The following is a 24,309-nucleotide window of genomic DNA, read 5'->3' on the forward strand; positions in this document are numbered from 1 at the left end:
GGGATTTCTTACCCTAGAGAAAAGGCAAGTAAGAGGTGACATGATACAGGCATATGAAATTAGGAGAGGGCTTTCATCCACTACCAGTCACTGTTCTGCCTCTGCAGTCGGTCATCTGCCAAAGTTGTGACATTTGCTCTGAGACAAGCAAAAACCCATTTATCTGCAGGAAAAATTCCTCTGTGGCTGTGAGAAATTATATAGGTTGTCTTTTCAGATTGCTTTCACAAAATAAAACATGCTTTTTTTTATTAATTATGAAGGTCACAAGGCTAAAGGACTATAGCAGCTAGGGCATAGGTTGCTATTGCTATTTCAAAATAGCTGTGGCTAAACATTCTATAGGGTGTTGTTTCTTTAGAAATCGTGAGGTTAGGGACTTTTTAGTAAGAAAAACAAGTTGTTGCATATATCTGAAGAAATTGGGTATCTTTAGCAACCTTATGGCCAGGGGGTTCTAGCAAGAAAAGGAGATCTTGCCATGCTTCAATCATAAGGCATCTTTAGCAACCTTGCGGTCAGGGGCTTTTTAGCAAGAAGGGAGAGGCATCAACGGCCACACAGGGAGAAAACCATGTACCCCCAAGACCAGACTACGGCTGCGCTGAGGCAGAAAACGCCAGTTCCCTGGAGCCCCAGGGAAGTGAATTCCTCAGCAATAATTTGGGAGATGTACGCGGGTAGCACTGTGGTGTAAACCAGTGAGCCTTGGGCTTGCCGATCAGAAGGTCAGTGGTTTGAATCCCCGCGACGGGGTGAGCTCCCGTTGCTTGGTCCCAGCTCCTTCTCACCTAGCAGTTCGAAAGCACATCAATGTGCAAGTAGATAAATAGGTATCGCTCCAGCGGGAAGGTAAACGGTGTTTCCATGTGCTGCTCTGGTTTCACCAGAAGTGGCTTAGTTATGCTGGCCACATGACCCAGAAAAACTGTTTGTGTACAAACGTCAGCTCCCTCGGCCAGTAAAGCCAGAGTCGTTCGCGACTGGACTTAACTGTCAGGGGTCCACCTTTACCTTTTTACAAGTAGTATCAATTCCTCTCAGCGAGCTACACTCCCAGAGTAGTTTAACCATCAATCTCCCTTCCCAGGTAAGTCTGGAGAAGGGACTAGGGCACCCTCAGCACCCTTCACATCCTTCCCAAGATGATTTGGGGGACACCATGACTGTGAAAGTGACCTCTGAGTGCTTTCAATGGATGCTGCTCAGGTGGCCTTAATCTCAGCTGACCCAAGTGAGTAGTGGGCCTCAGGTGCCTTGCCTGCGTTTCCTTGGGAGAATGGGGGTAGGTTTTGGGTCACAGTGGAATACACTTGTTTTTATCCACGGTAATAAATACTCAATAAAAGATAAGAGACACACACAGATAACTGATTTGTTTAGATTCCCGTATGTGAAAGGACAGGGATGTGTGTTGAAAGCTTAGAAACATGCCTTGGAGGGGCCTTGGATTTTAATGTACTTATATTCCCATGTTTTTTAATCTATCCCCCCTTTGCATCCATCAGCACCTGCAGAATCACCGTATCTAAGAAGGAGCTGAACATGCAGGCCAAGCTTGATCTAAAGTCACCAAAGTGTTTTTCTTCCACAGCCTTCATCTATCTTGGAAATGCTTTGCTGGATCCCGGGGAAACGAAGGTTTGGGAAATCATACCTGGGCTTGTCCTGAGGCAAATTTGCTTGGGGAATCTCGGGCTGGACGTGCACCAGGCCCAGCTGTGCAAAAATGTGTTTCATTCTACACAACATTTCAAACACACACACTGCAGGAAATGTGCTTGGCTGCACATTAGAAGAAACCGGTCTTGATTAGGGATTGGGGGGGGGGTTCACTTAAGTTCATACTGAAAGCCAAATTTATCAAATTTGCACTTTCCAAAATAATATGAGAACCAAAACAGAGGCATCTCTGGAAATTCAGTTATCCAAATTTTGTGATGCAGTTCACCAACTAACCATTGTTTACCAAAATACATGAAGTGGGTAAAAATGTGCTTAAAAGTGAATATATTAGTGGAAATAGCATATACAAATGCTTTATATTATGGAAATGTAGCCCTATGTTTCTGTCCAAGACAGAGTGATAGGAACTGGTAGTATGCTTTTGTTTGTTTGTAAGGAAGCATTTGGGATGCAGATGGTGCTGTGGTCTAAACCACTGAGCCTCTCAGGAGGTCAGCAGTTCAAATCCCTGCGACTTGGTCCCAGCTCCTGCCAACCTAGCAGTTAGAAAGCACGTCAAACTGCAAGTAGATAAATAGGTACCACTCCGGCAGGAAGGTAAACTGCATTTCCGTGTCCTGCTCTGGTTCGCTAGAAGCGGCTTAGTCATGCTGGCCACATGACCCGGAAAAAGTGTCTGCGGACAAACGCTGGCTCCCTCGGCCTATAGAGTGAGATGAGCGCACAACCCCAGAGTCATCTGCTACTGGACTTAACTGTCAGGGGTCCTTTACCTTTTACCTTTTTAGAGGAAGCATTTGGATCAATACACAGAACATCATCAGCGCTATGCACACATTAAATTCTTAATGAGGACAGCCATTGCCATCTCCCTATGCAGGCTATGACTCTCGTTCCAGGCAGAGAGACAAAACGCTCTAGTGATACTTTTAGAGATGAATAAATACAACACTGCTTGGAGGCTTTTGCCTACCTGGGACAGCATTGCATCCCATGACTACTACATTTGCAACTCATGCATTTAGCTGTGTTCCATGAGGAGCCATGTGGGTGCATGCTCTGCTCATATCTATTGGGGCATAGAGTTCACCTACGGAGAGAAATTCAATCCATTTGCATGGACAGGCGGAGTCCTCCCAACCCTAGGCGCCCCCCAAGTGGAATAAGGACTCAAGACAACGTGCTATGGGATTAAAATTGGCCAGAAATTTATTACGTTTCAGGCATAGGAAGACCTTGGCTCAGGCACTAGGCACTTATCCTTCCCAGTCCCCAGCCGCGGATCTGGGAGACATCAGGGTTATCCAGAATGTGTGGGGATTGGGCTGGCTCTGGAGAACATATGTTCCTGCCCCCTGTTTCGCCGCTCAGCGTATGGCCACTGCCTCCCCTCAAGACCCCTTTAACGGGGAACCCTGGGATCACCACTGCAAGGGGGGCATGGGTCACTGCTTCACACACACACACACACACACACACTATTTAGGAAGAAAGACTAAAGGATTCCACCCAACACCTGAAACCACCATAGTTGTGATGTTTTGCTACGGGAAAGGCAAAACCTGCCAATGCAGGGAAATTCCTTTTCGGCCCTTCAGCAGTGACCATGACATAGCAGCACCCGCGTACCTGTGAAGAAGAGGTTAACCTGCAAAAGAAGGCTTACCTAAGGGAGGGCAAGGTGGGAAAAGCTCTGGAACCAAACCTGCAAAGTGTCAGTGAAAACCTGCTCATGAAGTCAGAAGTCAATCTGGGGGAAAGTACCCCCCTGAGTGGGAGAGGCAGTTGCTTTCAGGACCAGTTACACACACACACACACACACACACACACACACACACACACACGGTTAAAGAGTGGGTAACATTAAGGAATACCAGGTTACTGGATTTGGAAGGATTTGACAGAAGATAAAGGTGGCATTCATATTTGTGGTTTGACAAAGTCAAAGTGCTTAAAGATGATGTTCTTAACCATTATATAAGGAGGAATCTGCTGGAGATGTAGAAGAGGGAAAAAAAGCTTCTGGAACACAACCCCCCCCCCATGACTATTACCAACAGAGGGCTGTGTGCATAAAGAAATAAACATGCAACCTCAATGGGTTCTATACAGAGATCTCTTGAGCTTTCAGGAAAATGCATGTAAGCTTAAAAAGTTCAACAAAATATGAAACTTAGTGAGCGACTAAGATGTTTCTATCTACAAAGAACTAGCTCAGATGTATAAGAATGTATCAAAGAAATGTGCAAATGCAAGAACTGTGAGGGGTCATTGTATCACATGTGGTGGATCTGCAGGAAGACCAAGGCCTTTTGGGATATGATACATAAGGGTGGTGTGGGGAATAAACTGACCTTTCCCAAGAGGCCAGAATTCTTCCTGCTAGGGATATTAGAAAGCAAAATTGCAAAGAAAGCATCAGCTGTATTTATTTATGTATGAAACTACAGGGCAAGGATTCTCAAATCATCCTTCCCAATCTGTGTTGGTTCTCGCAGTGATGTAGGATTCTGGAAGCTCAGGGTTCAAAATCACACGGGGTAGCCCCACATAAGGAGAAAAGGCTCCCCATTGCAAAGGAGCCTAGCCCCAATGCATGGAGAGCAATGGGGCCAGTTATAGGGGTTGCATTTGTAGGACCAGGGACAGCTAGACTGTCTCTGCTGCTATGGGCATAGCCAGGGGGGTGCTGGGGGAGCAGCTGCTCCCCAAACTTAACTAACCAATTGCATCACAGATAACCCAGTTCTGCCCCCCCCAACGAAAAGCCTGCCCTTTAATATAAATCCTGGCTAGGTCCCTGTCCACTGCACCCCTTGTATGGTGGGAATCATGGAGGGATAGACATTGGCCCAAGTAGGGCTTGAAGAAAAAGGCAAGCTGGTCTTAAGCCAGGAATGGGAAGATCTGTGAGTTACAGTTCACTCCTCCTTCAACTCTCAGCTTTCCACATTCCCACATCAGTAGTTTGGTGTGAATTTCTCCTCGTGCAAGCTGGAGAGATGGTATTGTCAGCCTTCTTCCAAGGCGCCCCTAGCGCCCCCCCCCAACTCCCATCTCTTGTGGGAGCTTGTGCCAGTGCCTTCTGTCAAGAGTTTGGGTGTAACCTTCAATGCCTCCCTCTCCATGGAGGCACAGGTTGCAGCTACTGCAAAGGTGGCATTTTTCCATCTCTACCGTATCAAGCAGTTGGTCCCTTACCTTTCCCGCCCTAATCTGGCCACAGTGATCCATGCGACAGTCACCTCTAGGCTTGACTACTATAACTTGCTCTACGCGGGGCTGCCCTTGAAGTTGCCCCAGAAACTCCAGCGGGTGCAGAATGCTCCTTATGGGATCCTTGAAATGGGACCACATTCACCCAGTGCTTTTCCAGCTGCACTGGCTCCCGGTTGAGTACAGGGTCATGTTTAAGGTGCTAGTTTTGACCTTTAAAGCCCCTATGCAGCCTAGGACCCTCGTACCTACGGGACCGCCTCTCCCGGTATGCCCCGCGGAGGACCTTAAGGTCCATAAATAGCAACACCCTAGAGGTCCCAGGCCCTAAGGAAGTCAGATTAGCCTCAACCAGAGCCAGGGCCTTTTCAGCACTGGCTCCGGCCTGGTGGAACGCTCTGCCTCTTGAGACCAGGGCCCTGCAGGATCTGATTTCTTTCCGCAGGGCCTGTAAGACAGAGTTGTTCCATCTGGCCTTTGGCTTGGAATCAGCCTGATCCCCTCCCCCTCTTTCCTTTTCCTTCTGTGATGGAACCCCTATTTGGGGACTTCCCTGGCTTTTTTCTGGCCCACGTAGGACCAGTCTGGATAGTTGGCCTTGATGAAGATTTGACGTTTTCTCCCCGCAAACAGTTTTTGATCTGGACTTCCACTGAAATGAGGCTGCATTTTAAGTTGTACTTTAATCCTGTTTTTAAGTTGTATTTTAATCAATTGTTTTTATACCTGATGTTAGCCGCCCTGAGCCCGGTCTTGGCTGGGGAGGGCGGGGTATAAATAAATTGTTGTTGTTGTTGTTGTTGTTGTTGTTGTTGTTGTTGTTGTTGTTGTTGTACTGAAACTAGAATACAAAGATGCATTATATAAAGGAAAGTCACTTTGGAAACATGAGTATAATGCATAAAATGTGTAAAATTACATAGAAAGATGTATATTAGGAGGAGGTTGCAGTTAAATGCTGCTGAATTTTTCATGGTGACTTTTTTAAAGGTTTCACAAACTGGTGTGGAAATGTAGAGAACTCAGAAGTAGAAAAATGAGAAACTGAAAGAAACAAAAAAATGACAGATTTCCCCACTCCTTTTCAAAATTTGGAATAAATCCAGATTAAACAAACAGGGTGGGATCCAATACAAGGACTGGTTTAGAGTTATTAATTTCAATGGGTCTACCCTGAGTAGGATTTAGTTGCATACAACCCACAGTTGGTTATAGTGGAATGCAAAAGCTTTGTGCTTGCCATCTTGCTTCTCAGTGTGCTGCTACTGGAGGCAGAAATGGGTCTAGTAGCAACTGGAGGCCCCTTTACTTAAGTCTCCAGGAACCCACTACCCACCTTTAGACAAAGGAGAAGGAGGAGAGACAAACCCAGAGAGAAAGCCTCCTTGGCACCAGAGGTTTTGGGCAAAATTGATGTGAGCACAAATGTTTGCCAGGAAGAAAACATTGACTTCTGATTCAAATGGTGCTTCTTTTGCACTGAAGATTAGTGGAGAACCCAGAAGGCCTTTTAAAGCAGGGGTAGGCAACCTAAGGCCTGGGGGCCAGATGCGGCCCAATCACCTTCTAAATCTGGCCCACGGACGGTCTGGGAATCAGTGTGTTTTTCCATGGGTAGAATGTGTCCTTTTATTTAAAAGGCATCTCTGGGTTATTTGTGGGGCATAGGAATTTGTTCATTCCCCTCCCCCCAAATATAGTCTGGCCCATCACATGGTCTGAGGGACGGTGTACCAGCCCACGGCTGAAAAAAGTTGCTGACCCCTGTTTTAAAGCTTTGAAGATGTTGTTTAATAGGAACACACTGAAAACAGAATGGGAACATCTTGTAAAACACAAGTGGAGCAGCGAAAATTGTGTGAGGCTTGGCACCAAAAGATTCGTAGTGGAAAAGACTTTTGGTGGAAAATCCCTGTCCAGTGATGAAAAGGGCCTGAAAGAGAGCACCATTTATCCCAAAAAGAGTCAGAACCTGCCTGACAGATTGGCATGTAGTACAATAACACCCCATCTTTTCAGAGGACATAACTGAATCCAGTTTAACTCTCCCACTTCAGGACAATCCTTCAAAAGCACCCTACTTCCTTCACTCCCTGTCCCCTTCTGACTTTTGCTACTAGAAGTAACTGACCATTGGGTTGTGAATGGGTAATGGGAGAGTGTTAACTCTTTTATAGCCACAATCACATTAAAATACGTTCTATGTCCTTACCAATTGGGTCTTAGATGGATGCTCATTGAGTAGCTCAACAAGCTACTTTCCTGCCTCTAGCATAGACATGTCACGTACACCTGAGAGATGATGTCTGCTTAATACAGGGGTTGTGGGAGTGCATTTATCAGTCTGGATGACCACATCCCAAGCTTCAAATGGCAGAGATGGATAGGGCTAGAGGCAAATGTGGGAAGAGCAACAGAGGTGAGTCTTACTTTTGTACAGGAGGCTACATTCCAGCCACGAAGAAGTCAGATGTTTCTGTACCCACCTCTCCAACAAGCAAATGGGAAACTTCGCCAGAGCTCAAGGAAAACATTCCAGTCAAATCCAAGCACTCAAGGAAAGAACAGAGCAGCGCCCATGAAGGGCATGACCTAGAGAAAGGCTTGCCTGAGGGCCGGAGAGAAAGGACTGGAGGGCCACTTTGGGCCTGTGAGCCTGGGGCTCCCTTCCCTTAGCTCAGTAGTTCTTGAACTTTTTTTCTGGCCACACTTTCAGAATAAAAATTTGCTCGTGCCACACCAATTTTTTAATTGAGAAGAAATGTATGGGGAAACAAAAAGAAGCAACTCCTAGCAGTGCTTGATTTATAGCACAGAATGTACCTACTTTATAATATTATCATGGGGCATCTGGAAAGTATAAAACAATGCAGCTACAAAAGAACATGGATCATTCCCAAAATAATTATATATGAGCCTCGTACCTTAAGTATGTGTTCAAACTCAATGAGATTTGTGAGCTTGCTTTTGCCGGATAATCTCATTTATATTGGGTCTATTTTGAGGCAAACGAACACTCATCTCCTCATCAACACAAAGAAGCCTTACTGTTTTCTGATTTTTCATATTTGTCAGAGTTGAAAATCCCTGCTCACAACATAATGTCATGGAGAACTGTAGAAGAATAGCCAATGCTTTTGAAGAGAGGAATGTGAGGCATCTGATGAAGATCTGCATTTTTAAAATGAGCTTAAAAATATATTTGTAAATGGTTGTATCTCTCATTCTCTCATGCCAGGCAGAAACCAGCTGAATACTCTGGCAGCTGTTTATCTTCCTGTTTAAGGGCCCCTGTTTAAGCAGTGCCTCAGGGTTGTAAAAATTACAGGCTAGGAGCAAAAGGTCACACTGACCATACAAATTACAGAATACAATTAAGCTATAAAAACACAATTATTATGCCTCCCATTAGAGACTTGAGCCAAAGGGTAAATTGAAGAAGTTGCTTTTAGAACAGCAGCTGTTTCAGCAGAAAAAGGGGGGCTGTAAACTAAGAGGCTTCTCTCTGAAGTTGCTTTTGGAAACTGTTTTTTTACTAAGTTCCCTTTCTTCTAAAAATCTATATATATTAATGTATAAATATATTGGCTTAAATGTAATTATGCAAAGGATTTAGAAAGTAAGAAATGTTAGATTCATGTTAGATTCTTATTTCATAGAATCATAGAATCATAGATTTGGAAGAGACCACAAGGGCCATTGAATCCAGACCCCTGCCAAGCAGGAAAAACCATCAGAGCACTCCTGACATATGGTTGTCGGGCCTCTGTTTAAAATGAAATTAAAAACCATCTGGTTTGCAGTGAAAAGGGCAGTAGGGGCCAAAGGTTATCTGGTAATTAAGGTGCCTTGTCGAGGTTAATGGCTACTTGTTTGCCATTTATAAATAGAAGAAAATATAGCTCTCTGTCTCCCATAAAAGGTAATAGGAAATGGGTGTATCTTTTATGATTGGTTCTAGCAAACAGCCAATAGGAATTTCAACCAGGCTGATTGGACAGAGGCAGCCAAAGGAGGAGCAAGAGGGCTGGGCTGAGGGAATATAAGTGCTGGCCATCAGAGCTGGAAGGCCAGAGCATTGGTAAGCATATACCACTGTGTCTCTCATTTATTTGTCTGACAAATAAATTATTATTTTAATTTCTCTATTGCTGCGTTGAATATTTCATTCCAGCTAAGCGTTAACCACAAGCAGGGTGCTACAAATGGATACTGCTTCTGGTTGTATATCCAAAACATTTTTGTGATACTATGCTATACTACACTGAAATGTTTAAATGCTATATTGATTTTCCTTGAATCTTCCTGTCGCACTTGCCTTCCTGTCACGACTGCCCTGGCTTAATGCACAAATATATCCCTAATTGTAGAAGGAGTTTAAACTCGCAAGCAGTCTGTTTATGGCACAACTTGTGCATAATTATTTGCTAATGGTTCCCAGGCTTAAATATTCCTATTCCATTTGTGTTGGTGATATTTGTGGTCACAATGATATCAGGTGATTAACAGGAGAATGTGTCCTCACTTTCAAAGTTGCCCACAGTGGAGGTGGGCAGATAACCTTCTGGCTTTTAATTTAAAACTTGTGCAATTGGCTACAGCAAGATTAGTTGCTGGGGCAGTGATCTGCAGTGCAGGTTTATGGTCCCACCCCAGGTTGCAAAATGGCCTGGCCTGGCCCGGAGACCTCTCCCCGCTCCACACAGTGAAAATAAAGACATTAGTTTGTTGGCTGCTGAAAGGAAGAAGTCAGAGACTGAGAGCTGTGCAATCACTCAGTTTATTCATGTCCTGATATAAACATGACAAGAAGACAGGCTGGGTTTTTAAGGTAGATCACATGGTTTTGAGGGGTCATTAATTTTATGAGACTTGTATGTACACGTTTCTTTATCAAGTTACGAAGTGCATCCTTCTAAGTGAGCAATGGCACCATATCTAAAAAACAAAAACATGTTTAAACATAAGTTCCGTCTTTACTTCCCACAGTCTTTTGAGCTCTCATTTTTCCTAGGAGCCAAGATTTAGTAAAAATTCTCTTATGTTTAAGGTTGTTATAAAATTACACCCCACCCAATACAGAATATAAACATTTTTGTTCAATGTTAATTTAATGAATCTGGGGTTAATTTAAACTTTTATTATTTTATTATTGTTTTTAAATGGGATGCTTCCCTGAGTGTTGTGATAACAGGGGAAGAGCGGCAATATATTTTCTTAAACAAAATAAATGATATGTTGTAGCTAAATTCACCAGCACTCCTAAACTCATTATTATGCTTTAATGCTGACATGCGATGCAATCCCCCCCTCCATTTTGTAGTACAATGACCTTGAGGTTTAATTGTGCGCTAATTGAAGTTCTGTAGAAACATCACCAATAAAGATGAAGCAGAAAAATAAACCTTGCTAAGTGCCTCTCTAAATCGACCCCTTTTGATAGATGGTGACTTAAAAGAAGCTGACTTAAATACAGCTTAACTTTTGAATGTTTATTGCAAGTTAATATCCCAGTATGGAATGCAGCTCTGTCTTTGAAAACACAAAAGGCTGCCTGCCTGTGGAGTCACACCATTATCCCATCTCAACCCTGCTTGCTCCAGCAATTAGCCCTCTTAACCCTAAGAGGAAAACCTTACACTGGTAACAATGGAAGCCTTATTCCCAAGGCTGATTGCTGCATGGCGGAGGGGGTGGTGTGTTAGGAAGGTCACAACTGAGAGGAAAGGGTTGTGTGGTACCCTCTTCCCAAATCTCTGCCACACCCGGCAATTGGGGTTGGGTGGGGTTTTTTTGGAAACCCACTTGCTGAGAGATCAATAATTTAGAAGCTCATGCCTACCTGGAACAGCAGCTCATGGTGCCATTATTACACTCGCAAGTCATGCACTCAGATGTATTCCATGCTGACCCAGATGGATGCTTGCTTGCATCATAAGAATCAGTACATTCACCTGGAACCAATTTCCTCTGCATTAGTGTCAAGCCTCCAAGTGTCAGTGAAATTATAGGTATATCTGTGGAAACCGCCATTCGTCACAATGATCACTACAATCAAGTTGTAGTTGCCAGATTGTTTGTTTTTCTGATACAGCTCCTCTACGTTTGATAGTAACCTGATATACAGAGGTAGAGCAGATAAACCACCTTTATTCCTCTAGCAGAGACTCCTCAAATGTGATACAATTGATATAATCTTGTTGACATAATTTGGATAAATCAGTAATGTCAGAGGGAGCTTCCAACTGTCACATTAAGGTGGGATTCAGTCACATGCCGGCAAGATCAGGTTGCACAATTAAAGTTGATTTGGAGGTTTTCCACAGCAAGCCTACCTCCTCAAAAGACTGGACTATCTGAGAGAAGGAAAGTGATGGGGAAATGTACGGGGTGTGTAGGCAGGGAATCCACTGCCTACATTTATACGAAGGAGAAGGTGGAGAGGCAAAGCTGAGGGGAAAGTCTCCCTTGACCTGGTGTTCGTGGTGTACTATTGTGCCCACATCATGTTTGTTTTGAAGAAAACATTTGCTTCTGTCTCAGCCGGGCCTTTTTTCTCTTTGCACGGAGAACACTAGAGTAGGTGGCAGAGTATTATCAGCTGAATCATCTTCAGATCTGTTTCTTGGTAAGAACATGCAGAAAACAGAACAGGAACAGCTTGTAAAACATCATTGGCAAAGTGAAGCCTGCATGAAGTTTAGCGCCAGATATTCACAACAACAGGCTGTGGAAAGAGGGCTGCCCGCTGAGGAGAGGGGCCTGAAATGGGGTGTCATTTGAGGGGGAGATGGCTTGGGGACAATAACTTACCTGACAACGGGGGCTGTAGAGTTGGGATAGGGTGGGAATAAGCAGGGCATGGTGAAATGGATGTAATCAACCATCCTTTTCAGGCAGACAGAACTGGCCCACCTTTGAGCACTGCAAATAGCAGTTCTTTTAGCTGGATTGGGTTGGGGCAGAGTCACAGAGAATTTGGGCTGAGAGGAAGATGACTAGTGAATTTATGCCAGGTCAGGATTTGAAGCCAGGCAGTTTCAAAGCGGGAATTGTTGATGGTTTGTGGAACACCCTCCTAATGAGATCCACCTGGCATTTTTGTTGACACCTTTTCTGGGTGTGGTAAAGAATGATATCCCCCCCCCGGCTTTTGTTGGAAAATAACAATTTTGTTTGATTGTGTACCATGGTTTCCCCCCATTCTTTCCCCTGCATTGTAATGGGAAAAATAGCACTCCTCAGTAGGACCCCCCCCCCCAGCGCCTGGCATTTTTAGAGGCCACTCTTGGGTGAAAGTGGCTACCACTTTCTCTTGGGGGGTGGGGGGAAGAAATTTGATTCAGTTCACATTTAACCCAAAATTTAACAGGTTTGCACTTTCCAAAACAGTAAGAGAACTGCAATACAGCCACCTTCAAAATCCACACTTACCTAAATTTAGCAAATTGGTGGCCATCATTACATCTTGTGGGAGCAGCTTCCATCACTTTATGCATTGTGTGCAGAGCCGGCTGAATCCGGCCAATGGCCCTCCCCAGTCCAGCATCCTGTTCTCACAGCCGCCAACACAACGCCTACTGAGAAGCCTATGGCTCATGAAAGTGGAGGGAGAAGACAGCCATCCGAGTTAGTAGCCTAACCCTCCATGAACTTGTCCAATCCTCAAGCCCTCCAAGTTGATAGCCATCACTGTCTCCCATGTGAGACGTTTCCATAATTTAACTATGGGCAGCATGCGTCATTTTATCTTCCCTGAATCTTCAGTTTCATTAGATGACCACGAGTTCATCTCTGTGAGAGAGATGGGGAGAAAAACTTTTCTCTACCTGTTTTCTCCATACCAGACATGATTTCACACACCTCTATCATGCTGCCTCTTACCTTTTCTCACAGTGATGATGGGAATGTATAAATTATTGCGGGAATGGGAAACTAAAGATGAAGAGGTAAAATCATTAATGATCCACTGGGCAAAAGATCTGGGGTACAATATACAACTTGCAGATTGGGAAAGACTGTGGAAGGAGGACTTGTAATTTACAGCATGCTGTACGTTAAAAGAGAACTATATGAAAATGATGTATAGATGGTATTTGTCCTGGTAAGACTAGCATAAATATATACAAATAATACTAGCATATGCTGGAAGTGTAAAGAGAAAGAAGGCACGTTCTACCACATGTGGTGGACACGCAAAAAGGCAAAGGCATTCTGGGAAATGATATATAATGAATTGAAAAAAATGTTTAAGATAACTTTTGTTAAGAAACCAGAAGCCTTTTAAAGAGGTATAATAGGAGAAGAATTACCAAAGGATATGAAAAGACTGTTTATGTATATGATGGCAGCTGCGAGAATGCTTTACGCCCAGGGATGGAAGAGAAAACACCAACTAAGGAAGAGCAGATTATGAAGGCGATGGAATAGGCTAAAATGGCAAAGATGACTGGAAGAAACAGACACCAAGAGGACAACAAATTTAATACAGAATGGAAAAAATACATAGACTATATTAAAGAATATTGTAAACACTTAAATAGGTTATTTTTTATAACACTTGTAATTTGCAAAAACCAAAAGACTAAAAAAAAGGATTAAATTAAAGTTAGATAAATGTAAGCAAATGCGGTAAATATAAAAAAAATGTACATTTTGAAAACCGGGGTGGAGTTTGTTATTTTGTTTCAATTGACGTTTGTAATGTTAAAAAATATGAAAAATAATTTTTGAAAAACCACAAGAGGCTGATGGGAAACCCACATGCAGGACCTGAGCACAACAGCGCCCCCCTGTGGTTTCCAACAATTGGCATTCAGAAACACAGTGCCTCTGACATCCGAGCCATCAGAGTGAGTAGCCCCCATAGCCCTCTCCTCCATGAATTGGTCCACTTGGCCCAAAGCCACCCAAGCTGGTGACCATTATGGAACTTTCTTCTGGGGGATAAAGTTCCATAATTAATCTGTGTGCTGTAAGAACAAATGCTTCCTTTTATATGTCCTGAATCTTCCAACGTTCAGCCTCATTGGATGTCCAACAGTTTTATTGTTATGAGCGAGAGAGAGAGAAGGTTCTCTCTCTCCACTTTCTCCATGCTCTGCATAAATGCACAGACCTCCCTGATGCTACCTGTGGCCTACCTGTTCTCTAAACTACCCACCCACCCACCTTTCCCCGCAGAGGAGTTTCTCTACCTGCTTAATTGGTTTGGCCGCCCTCTTCCAACTCTACAATATCCTTTGGGAGTTGAGGTGACCAGATCTGTGCACAGTACTCCAAATGCCATCGCATCATACATTTGCCTAACAGCTTCATGATATCAGCAGCTTTATTTCCAGTGCCTTCCCTAATGATCCCTAGCACGGGATTTGCCTGTTTAATAGAATTGTAGCGCACATTCTTTCCCACATAAGCCAACCAGATGCTTATAACAAGCCCACCATAGCAGTGCATGTCCCCTCAGAGCCAGTGTGGTGTAGTGGTTAGAGTGTCAGACTAGGACCTTGGGCCCGTCTCTCTGCCCCTCAGTCCATCCTACCTCTTAGGGTTGTTGTGGGGACTAGATGAAGAAGGGGAGAACCATGCAAATGCAATAAAATAAAATAAATATCTGGATCTCTGCTAAATAGCAACCTTGTGTGCTTCTCAGTCGTAGCTCTTCTCATATAGGATGTCTTGGTATCTTTTTGATGGCAAAGACTTGTTTTTATTTTATTTTCCCAGTATGTTTTTATAGTGTTTTCATTGCTTTTATAAATTTTACCAACTTTACTGCCACCCTGGAATTAAGTATTGTTAAGTTTTATTTTACTCTGTTATTGTTTCAAAATTGTACCTTTTGTGCCCTTTATAAATTTATTAAACGAAAAAGCCTGTCAAGCTAGCAGAGACTTGTTACCTGCAGCATCTTAGTCTGACGTTTTCTCCTGCTGACCTTAGGCCAGCTGCTTGATAGGTATCTAGGAGTGTTTACTGCAGGAATTTGGAACCAGAGTCACAGGACAGACAGGTTGCCCCAGAAAACCTAGTGATGTGACATACTTTATCCCCTGTGGTCCCACAAATCACCTGTTACACATCTTGCGACCCATAAACAAAGGCATGTAATCTGAAAAGTTGATCTGTGTGATTTTGCAATAGATTTATTGGTTTGAAATGGTGGACGTCTCCTTCTTTTCTGTTCTTTGAATGAGTATCTCTGACCACGTTTCCTCATGATATTGGGGCGGGGGGCATATATAGTCAGCAGCAGTATAGAAACAAGCCCTATGAGGAAAGGCTAAAGAGAAGACAGTGGCAGGGTATGCAATAGCCTTTCCCCAATATTATTTATTTATCCTTTCTTTATTTCATATCTTTATATACAGCCAGTGGCGTAGCGTGGGGGGTGCAGGGGGGCCCGGCCGCACCGGGCACAACATCTGGGGGTTAGGGTTAGGGGGCGCAAATCCATGGGTTAGGGGGCGCAAATTACTTGCCTTGCCCCGGGTGCTGACAACCCACGCTACGCCACTATATACAGCTTAATACTAAAACAGTCTCTAAGTGGCTTACAAAAATAACAGATACTTTGTGTGTATGTTACATTGTGCATTGTCACTGTGTGGTTACTTATAATAGTGATGGGTGGTGAATGCATGAGTAATTGCATACATACCCTGCATGCACTTGAGTTTGTGCATAGAACAAAGACACTCATAAATGTGGCACCCACCTCCCAGGGATTCTGAACCTGTAGATTAAATGTCTCCCACTTTTGGAAGGCAAGAAGCTCCAGGGAAGGACTGCATTCTGAGGCTGGTGGAGTCTTAATTCCCTCACCGGCCAAGATTTGGGAGACCTCAGTATCCCTTGGCAGAGGAATCAAACTGAAATAAAGTGAATTTGTCAGGTAGAGATTGTGGCTGTGTGCCCAACTCCACCAAATCCTGGTTCAAGAACCAGCAGTGCCAGATTTAGGGTGGTGCGAGTGGTTCCCCTATACAGGGCGCTGAGCCAAGGGGGCGCAAATTTGAGAAGATCCATTTTGGGGTGCCAAATTTTGGGCTCACTTGGTGCATATTACCAAAGATTACCAGAGTCTGACCCTGGAACCAGACCAATCTAGGGGGATCACCCCAGGCTGCCCAGAGTGAACCTAGGCTGCCAGGGGGGTGGGGCATCAGACAAGGAGGAGAGGTGAATGGGAAGAAGGTCAGGGTAGGAAGAAGGGTGGGAAGGAATGTCAGTTGGGAAAAAGGAAAGCGAAGCTGCAGGGCCTTGTCTGCTTTGCCAGTGCCTTTGCCCCAAGGAAAGCCCCTGCAAAGCAGAACCCACACGACTGAATCCTCAGCTTACTTCCCAAACTAATACATGGATCATAATTACACTTCGATTTTTGTTCCTCTCGCAAAACCTGAGATTCAGTTCTTGGCTCAAAAACCTACCGAAAATGCATTTTTAGATTTGTTAATCTTTGATAAAAGGTGTTTAGGAGCTGAGATACAACATTTAAACATGTATTTTGTGGTAAAGCACACATTTAAATAGTATTTAAGTATGGATTTTCTAAGAGATTTAGAAAACAGAATCCACAGTTAAATCTGGAAATAGAAAGATTGTAGGAATGGACACATGAAAAATTGACCCAGGCCAACCCTTTGAGAGACCCTCCACCTGACGAGGCCCCCGCCATGTCATTCAATAAAGATACACTCATCCTTTTGGCACTCATGGAAGAAAAGAGGCAGAGATGAAGACATTGACTGATTTATTCAGGTTCTCTAACATGAAGGGAATGGAATAGGTTTGTATAGCTTCAAAACACAGTTGTGATGTGTTTAGCTTCAAAAATTCAGCTGCGAAGCATCATCATTTCCCGTTGGTTCCAGGTTTGCTAATAAAAGAAGAAGCATTAAGTATGAAACAAGGTTTGTCTTGAATTGCAACAGCCTTTAAAGAAGCTCTAAAATGACACACCAGTTTAGCTATCGCTAACATCTTTCAGTGCAGTCTCTGCCTGCCTACTCATAAGTCCACATTCACATTCGCTTGACTTGTATTTTGATCCTATTGTGTACCAACTAATTATTCTGGGTCCTAGAGCTTTTCATGCTGTTCTGCAGCTGTGCCATAAGTTTCTTGAGAAAATCTGATCTTGCCAGAAAACCTGAAGAGAGATTTGGCCCACTTGATAATGACCGCTCCCCACATTAAATGGGGGGGGGGCCCTTTGCATGGTCGCACGCAGCCCCTGGACCCTACGCGGCACCATTAGCACAGGCTTGGCTTCGCCTCCCCCAGGTGAGATACCTAGAGGTCTCTACCTACCTCAGTCAGTTGCCGAATTCCGCCTGGGCAGGCGTTGCCAAGGTGATCAGGCTAGGTAGGGGGAGGGACCCCTGCCCACACAATAGAGGGAGGATCTTACCTGGGAATCTTCAGTTGGCTCCAGAGCTTCTCCCACCCTACCCACCCTCAGTTAAGACTTCTTTTGCAGGTTAACCTTTTCTCCACAGGTACACGGGCGCTGCTACGTCAGGGTCGCTGTTGAAGGGCCGGAAAGGAATTTCCCTGCATTGGCAGGTTTTGCCTTTCCCGTAGCAAAACGGCACAACTTTGGCGGTATCAGGCCTTGGGCGGAATCCTTTAGTCTATCTTCTCTGAATGGGGGGGGGCGTGCAGCGGTGACCCACGCCTCCTTCCTCTTTGCGGCGGCGATACCAGGGTTCCCCGTTAAAGGGGTTATTTGAGGGAAGGCTTTGACCATATGCCTGCGACGGTGCCATAACGGGGGCAGACTCTCTCTGCTTGAACATATGTTCTCCAGAGCCAGCCCCCCCCCCCCCGGATAACCCTGATGTTCCCCAGATCCCCGGTGGGGAACTGGGAGGGATAAACGCCCAGTGCCTGAGCCAAGGTCTACCCACATCTGAAACATAATAAAGTTGTGGCCAATTTTAATCCCATAGCACATTGTCTTGAGTCGTTACTCCACATGGAGCCGCCCAGGGTTTGGGGGACTCTGCCTGTCCACGCAAACTGATTTTGGAAGGGCTTGTGAATAGCTTTCTTTGAAGTTTCTGCAGATCTGCCGGCAGGGGCTGTTTCCTCCCACCTCCTCCCTTTCTTCCCATGCCCCCTCCCTGGCAATAGTTTTTCATTAGAGCTTCCCACCATTGAACTGCACCCCCCCCCAGTTGTTGCCTGTCTGGGACCTGGGATTTCCCCCTCATTTTCCAGATGACCCTGTTCTGCAATAAAACACTCACGTTCTGATCATATCACATCTTTCTGCCTAACTGCAAAACCTTCCCTCTTAAAAAACTGAAAGGCCATTCTAGAGAATGCAGAGGTGATAAGTTGGGAGCAAGGAGGCCAGAAGCCTAGAGTGCCTTTAGAAACCCTCTTAATAACATATATGGAGGGGGGAGCAAAGAGTCCTGGAAACTTAGCTTATTCTCTTTACCTTTTAGCAACAGGTAACCCCCACACTGACCCCCCAGAGGGTGGAGCAAGGCAGATAATACTTAGAAAAATCTGACAATGTACAACCCAAGTGTGCACAAAGAAACCTGGTTTCCTGGAGATGGTTCCAGGACAGAAGTAGAAAGTGCACCCATGGAGCCACCGAGCAAAGCAAGTCAGGATTTTTCAGGCAAATGTGGATTGGCACTAAGTGTATATACTGGGAGTAGCCAACAAGGCTACCATCACCCCTGACTATTAGCTATGCTGGTCAGGACTGGTGAAAGTAGGAGTTGAACGTGGAGTTCAGCAGCTTGCCTTCCCTTGGTGTGTGGGCAGAAGGTAGATCAAGGTCTCCTGGCAGACTGATTCCCCTAGTGATTTGCAGCAGTTCTTCAAATACAGCTGCTTCTGCCTCCCAGTTGCTTACCAACAGCAACAAAAAAGCCAAGGTCCTAAACATGTGGCTGAAATGGAGAAGGCTAACCAGATGTGCACTTCTGTGTGGAAGGGATGTGTGAGCTCTGCTCAGTTCTGGTCCTGAAAAGAAATCCCTCTGCTCACCCTGTCCTTTCTTTCTAACTGCATGTCCTTTGCCCCTGGTTCAGCTTGATAGATCATGGGAGTCAATTCGATAAGCACATCGCTATACAGGATTGCAATCTTAATGTGGTGCCACAACACCAACGAGAGGGGCTACTCACGGTGTCCGGCTCAGTGGCGGGCAGTCCATTAAGGCAAGCTCAGGAGGTCCTCAGCCAGCGCCTGCCTCCTTGCTGACAGCCACTCCAGGGAATGGCACTGCCTGTCAGTCTTCTTTGTCTCAGGGCTTCTCCACACTTACTTTCCATGCACTTCTTAGGCACAGCCCATGCTTTAAAGCAGGGGTTGCCAACCTAAGGCCCATGGGCCACAAGCAGCCCACGGGGGTCGTTTAACCGGCCCTAAGAGCTTTGGATGAAAGAATGTTTTAAATTGTTTTTTACAATGTTTTCTTAAAGCTGCAATTGAGTTTAGATCTTTTTAGAATGTTTTAATCTGTTTTAAAATATTTGCATTGTTTCTCTATTAAATTCTACTTCTGTATGCTGCCAAGGGCTCCTGGGGGAGGAAGGGCAGGATGATGATGATGATGATGATGATGATTATAATGCCTTGTATTTCTAACTGTTTCTAAATTTGCACCAATAAATATAAAGTAGCACATGTAAATCTGTGTCCATAACTGACCAAGCCTCTGTTCACTGACAGAGGGAGATTCTCCCCCTGCCAGTGTGGGCAATGCATGAATAGGCCCAGTGCCAATCTTTTACTTTTTCCTACCTATTGTCACAGCATTCTGCTCCGCTTCTGCTGCACTTGCATTTCATGCCTTTAGCTCCATTCCACTCAGACCCCATTCCGTGTTTTGTCCCATCCAAAGGAGAAGTGCATCCATCTGGAGGAATGACTGATCCTAGAGATGGCAGGGAGAACACGGTCAGTTTCATCGACATCAGTGCCCGCACTTCCAAAATGCAACAAAAAGCAGCTGTTCAAATCAGAAGATAACCTGGGGAAATTATCACCACTTGGCACCACACTCTCATGGTTGCCCAGCCTGTAACAGCACCCACAGCTTATTTCTCCAGTCTGGCTCTTCCCACTGTGGGAGACAGCCTGTTTCTGAGTCCCAGTTGCTCCTGTTCTCCGCTTGTGGGCTTCCCCCTGGGGGAACAGACTAGTTTATCTCCCAAGATTGAGAAGAATAGCACCTGTACATCTTGCCTGAAAGTTCAAATTATACAAATGTTAGAAATGCACTCTCCTCCCACTTTTAAAAAATAAAAATGGGGATCTGGAAATTACGAGGCACCTGGGAGAGAGGGCAGTGGTTCCCCCCACCCCTGCCTGCATGGATGCCCATCACCACAACCAATGGTTTCAAAATACACCTCTGCAGCTGCAGTGGTTGATGAAATGGTTGATGAAATGACAGGTTCTGGTCTGGCTGGTGCCTTTGGGTGCATGTGTGTGCATTCACCAAGTTGTATATTAGGCCAGGGATGGACAAGCTGCGACCTTCCAGGTGTTTTTAGACTCCAATTTGCATTTTAGACTCCACCCACCAGCGTGATTAATGGCTGGGGATGGTGAGAGTGATGGTTCACAGATTCCCCACTCCTGTGGGAAAGAGAAGATACACACCATTGCCCAATCAAATCTTTAATTTTTAGGGAACCTGAAGAGGGGACTGGATACTGAAGGAGGACAACTCTGGCAATCCTGCAAAACACAGTTTGAGAAGGTATGCCCAGAAGGCAAACCAAAGGACCAAAATATGGATGGTAACTGATCAAGTGCATGGATCAGGAAATAAGAATAGTTCCTGGTACATCGTAAGGCTGTGCACACATTCCCCTCTATAGGGAAAACCTATTGCGAAAGAATACTGAGGAGATAGGTTTTTTGGTTTATACAAGTCTTCCTGCTTCATTATTGGCCCATCCTAAAAGGTTACACCCTTTAGGACTCTCAGGGGTTGCTTTATTGCCCTGAATGGCTAATGTGCTTCAAGGATAAGTGCTGGCAGGGTGCGGGAGGACCTTTGGATGTCAGTCCAGCCAGCATGCGGCCTCTCAGGGATGTCAATCTTCCTGATAGGGTCTGACCTTTGAGCTTTGATGTAGGCGCTGATCTGTTCCTGCTGTGTACTGGCCAGCTAAAATCTCTCTGTTATTATCCTCTGGTGCTCCTGATAACTGAAGGGGAAAGTATTTTATCTTGCTTATGCTATGTTATTCTGCTAAAAGTATGTGTCACTGTTTTTTATGCTGTGTTCGAGCCTGACACTATAAAGGCAGTGAACTCCTCTCCACTACTGTTGCTGTTGCCACTGAATCCAAAAGAATGCTTGAATTTCCAAAACACCCTTCACCTGATCCAGGACAATCTAGGAATCAACCCTCCCACCCACGAACCAGTCCTGAATCAATTTGGGTGGAGAGTTAATGTTTAGCTGTTGCTTTTAACAAGGTGGTGAAGCTGACCTCTGCAGTCTTCCTTCTGGACATGCTGTCTCCTGACAGCTTTTCATTGCTCTGGAGGCCTGATTCAACCCAGGGCAATTTAGGGCTGTCTCAAGCTGACTCAGCCCAAGCCTGGATCTCCATGAATTTGGCCATCTGGTGCCTTGTCCCAGCAAGTAGGGGTAGGTTGAAGTCTATGGAAATGCTTGCTTGAGTGTGCAGGCCCTGCTCTTTCTTCATGAAAATTGTTCAACATTGCTAGTGCAAATATTTCATAATAAGCACATTTTGTATGCAGTTTTGACTAATGTCCCCATTTTTGCAAGTGATTTCTCCCAATATATTGCATTTATTTTTATATTTTTGCTAATATGTTCATTTTTACACACACTTTTACCTAGCATATGCATTTCTGTGAACACTATTTGCTTGGAGAACTGCCTTGCAAAATTCATATAACTGCAGATTGCAAAGGAAGACTTTGTTTTGTTTCTCATGTCTTCTAGAAATTGATAATTTGATAGATTCACCTTCAAATGCAAACGGAATGGAATTTCTCTCACATCCCTAATCCTGAGTCAGGATCAATTTTTTTTTTTAAAAAAAGCCAACCATGAAATAATCAGTTGCACAAATCAGTAGGCTGTTCAATAACTTTACCATCTTTAACTTCTGCTTTATTTATGGTTCGGACACAAGAGCCTTGGCACTTGCCCAGCCAGGTGATGCATAACATGATCAGGATGAGAGCAACTTTCTGAAAAAGAGGAATGGGAAGGGGGAAGAATTCAGCAAAACAGGCTTTCAGTTGCTTTGAGAGTTTACACTAAGCTTTGACTCCACTAGAACTTTGTGGTTATTTACATTTTAATAAATGAATGAAATATTTACTGCTAAAAGCTATAAGCTGTCACAATTGGTCACAATGCATAGAATACAAATAATTGATTTAAAACTAAACAGCAACAACAGCAAAGCAAAAATTCAAAAATCACACCTGCATAAGTTAAGCACTCCACATCTCACACTCCCCCTTATGATATGTGTCTTGGTGCCGAGTGCTCAACTTACTTGCAGCCAAGGCAAATTTTGCAACCTGTGCAGTAATAAATATGTTATTGCCAGCCAGCAAAATAGAGATTTGCTCAAGTGGAAAGAGAGGAAAGGATGTAATGAAGGAATTTTTGTCTATAAAGGGCACAGTAACAAATGGGATGGAATGTCCTCCGTGTCTCCCGACTCACAGATGCAGAGTCTTTGGTGCACAGGGGCGTTATTGAATCTCCCCACTAGATATGCAGAGGGCATACACTGAAGACACAAAGCTGTAAATGCTTTTCTAAGTGGTGCCAGTGTGAGATTAATGAAGTACGGCTCCAGCCCAAAATATGTTTTCTATATTGGATACCAGGATGAGTATGCCATCTGGGAAAGTAAATGAAGGTCCCGCCATTTAGAGTCCAAATGGTTTTTCTCTTTGATGAGTTGTTTGACTCTGTTAGAGGCAAGATTTGGTAGGGAGTCCACATTAATCCCATAATAATGGAGAATCTTACTGACTGAGTTTGCCCAAGAGCTTCAGGGTGTAAAATGCAATACATGCACACTGGTTTGTAAGCAGATTAGCCCTGTTTCAGCTCTTAAAAGGGGGCAGGTGTACCTTTGGGGACAATCAACAGTGATTTCAGGAAAGAGTTCTGCACCACTTCTAAGGGGAGGACATTAATATATCCCCAAATCTCTGCACTGTACGCATAATCTTCTTTTGAAATACCTCAACTGTGGGGGCAACTAAACTCCCCCCCCCTGAACTCTGGAAAACTGTAATAAAGAGTGAATAGAGTGAGAGGGTTTCAATTAACTGCAAGTAGGTTACATGACTAATGACTAGGATTCTGATATTGACTGGCAGGAGTCAGAGGGGACAGGGAGCCTTTGAAGCACCCTAATTCTGAAGCCCATTTTAGTCAGAGCAAATAAATTTGCATTGCCACATAAGCCTTTGCAACAGGTGAAAGGTTTGGATCACTGACCTTAGTGAGGCACAAAAGCATTAATTCACTTACCATCTTGACTTTTTGCTGTGTAGACAAAAAGGACTTCTTGCTAAAAAATGGCTGCTAGAATAAAGGAGTGTTCTGTGGTAATGGGAGCAAGGAATCTATCACATTTATATATGCCCAAGAGGCAAAATCAAATAGAACGCCTCCTTCTTTTTGAATTAATGTGACCACCCCCGCCAAAAACACACACACAAAAACAAAAAAACCTCTTCTTCCTGTATAGAAAGGGGAAGAAATGTCATGTTTTAATAAGGACATAACTAATTTACATTTGGTGGGATGTGGGTGGCGCTGTGGGTTAAACCACTGAACCTAGGACTTGCTGATCAGAAGGTTGGCAGTTCGAATCCCTGCGACGGGGTGAGCAAGTAGATGAATAGGTACTGCTCCGGCGGGAAGGTAAACGGCGTTTCCGTGCGCTGCTCTGGTTCGCCAGAAGCGGCTTAGTCATGCTGGCCACATGACCCGGAAGCTGTACGCTGGCTCCCTCGGCCAAGAAAGCGAGATGAGCACTGCAACCCCAGAGTCAGCCACGAGTGGACCTAATGGTCAGGGGTCCCTTTACCTTTACCTTTAATTTACATTTGCAATCTGAAGTGGAAATGTAGCAAGCAGAATTGATTCTTTTAAATTTGGGCTTATTTTATTTTTTCAGTCTAAATGATGTGTACAAAAATTCACATTTTAGGGGAAGTGTACATAATTTCACATATGTTACTGGAAATAAAATACAAGAACACAGTGTTAGGCTAAATTGCCTGGAAAACGTGTATTATGCAAAATTGCAAACCAACTTGTATATTAGCTTGAGTGAACCCTAAAATGGTGGCAGATTTTCATTGGGGCACTAAGAATTGCAGGCTGATTTGGAGATGTGGCAAACCAA

The 24,309-nt window shown here is 44.3% G+C and overlaps 1 protein-coding gene and 1 long non-coding RNA gene across 3 annotated transcripts in view; both read right to left on the minus strand.

Annotated features, from left to right (window-relative positions):
• LOC308590801 (small serum protein 2-like) overlaps positions 1 to 24,309 on the minus strand; it is a 113,932-nt gene that overhangs the window by 46,970 nt on the left and 42,653 nt on the right. The window lies entirely within an intron of this gene.
• On the minus strand, positions 9,665 to 11,289 carry LOC308591418. The gene is made up of 2 exons (XR_014010166.1): positions 10,746 to 11,289; positions 9,665 to 9,841 (listed from the first exon to the last, which is right to left on the minus strand). It is a non-coding gene; the product is annotated as an uncharacterized lncRNA (long non-coding RNA).

Source organism: Podarcis bocagei, assembly GCF_964188305.1.
Source record: "Podarcis bocagei genome assembly, chromosome: 7".
In the NCBI taxonomy this organism is placed as follows: Eukaryota; Metazoa; Chordata; class Lepidosauria; order Squamata; family Lacertidae; genus Podarcis; species Podarcis bocagei.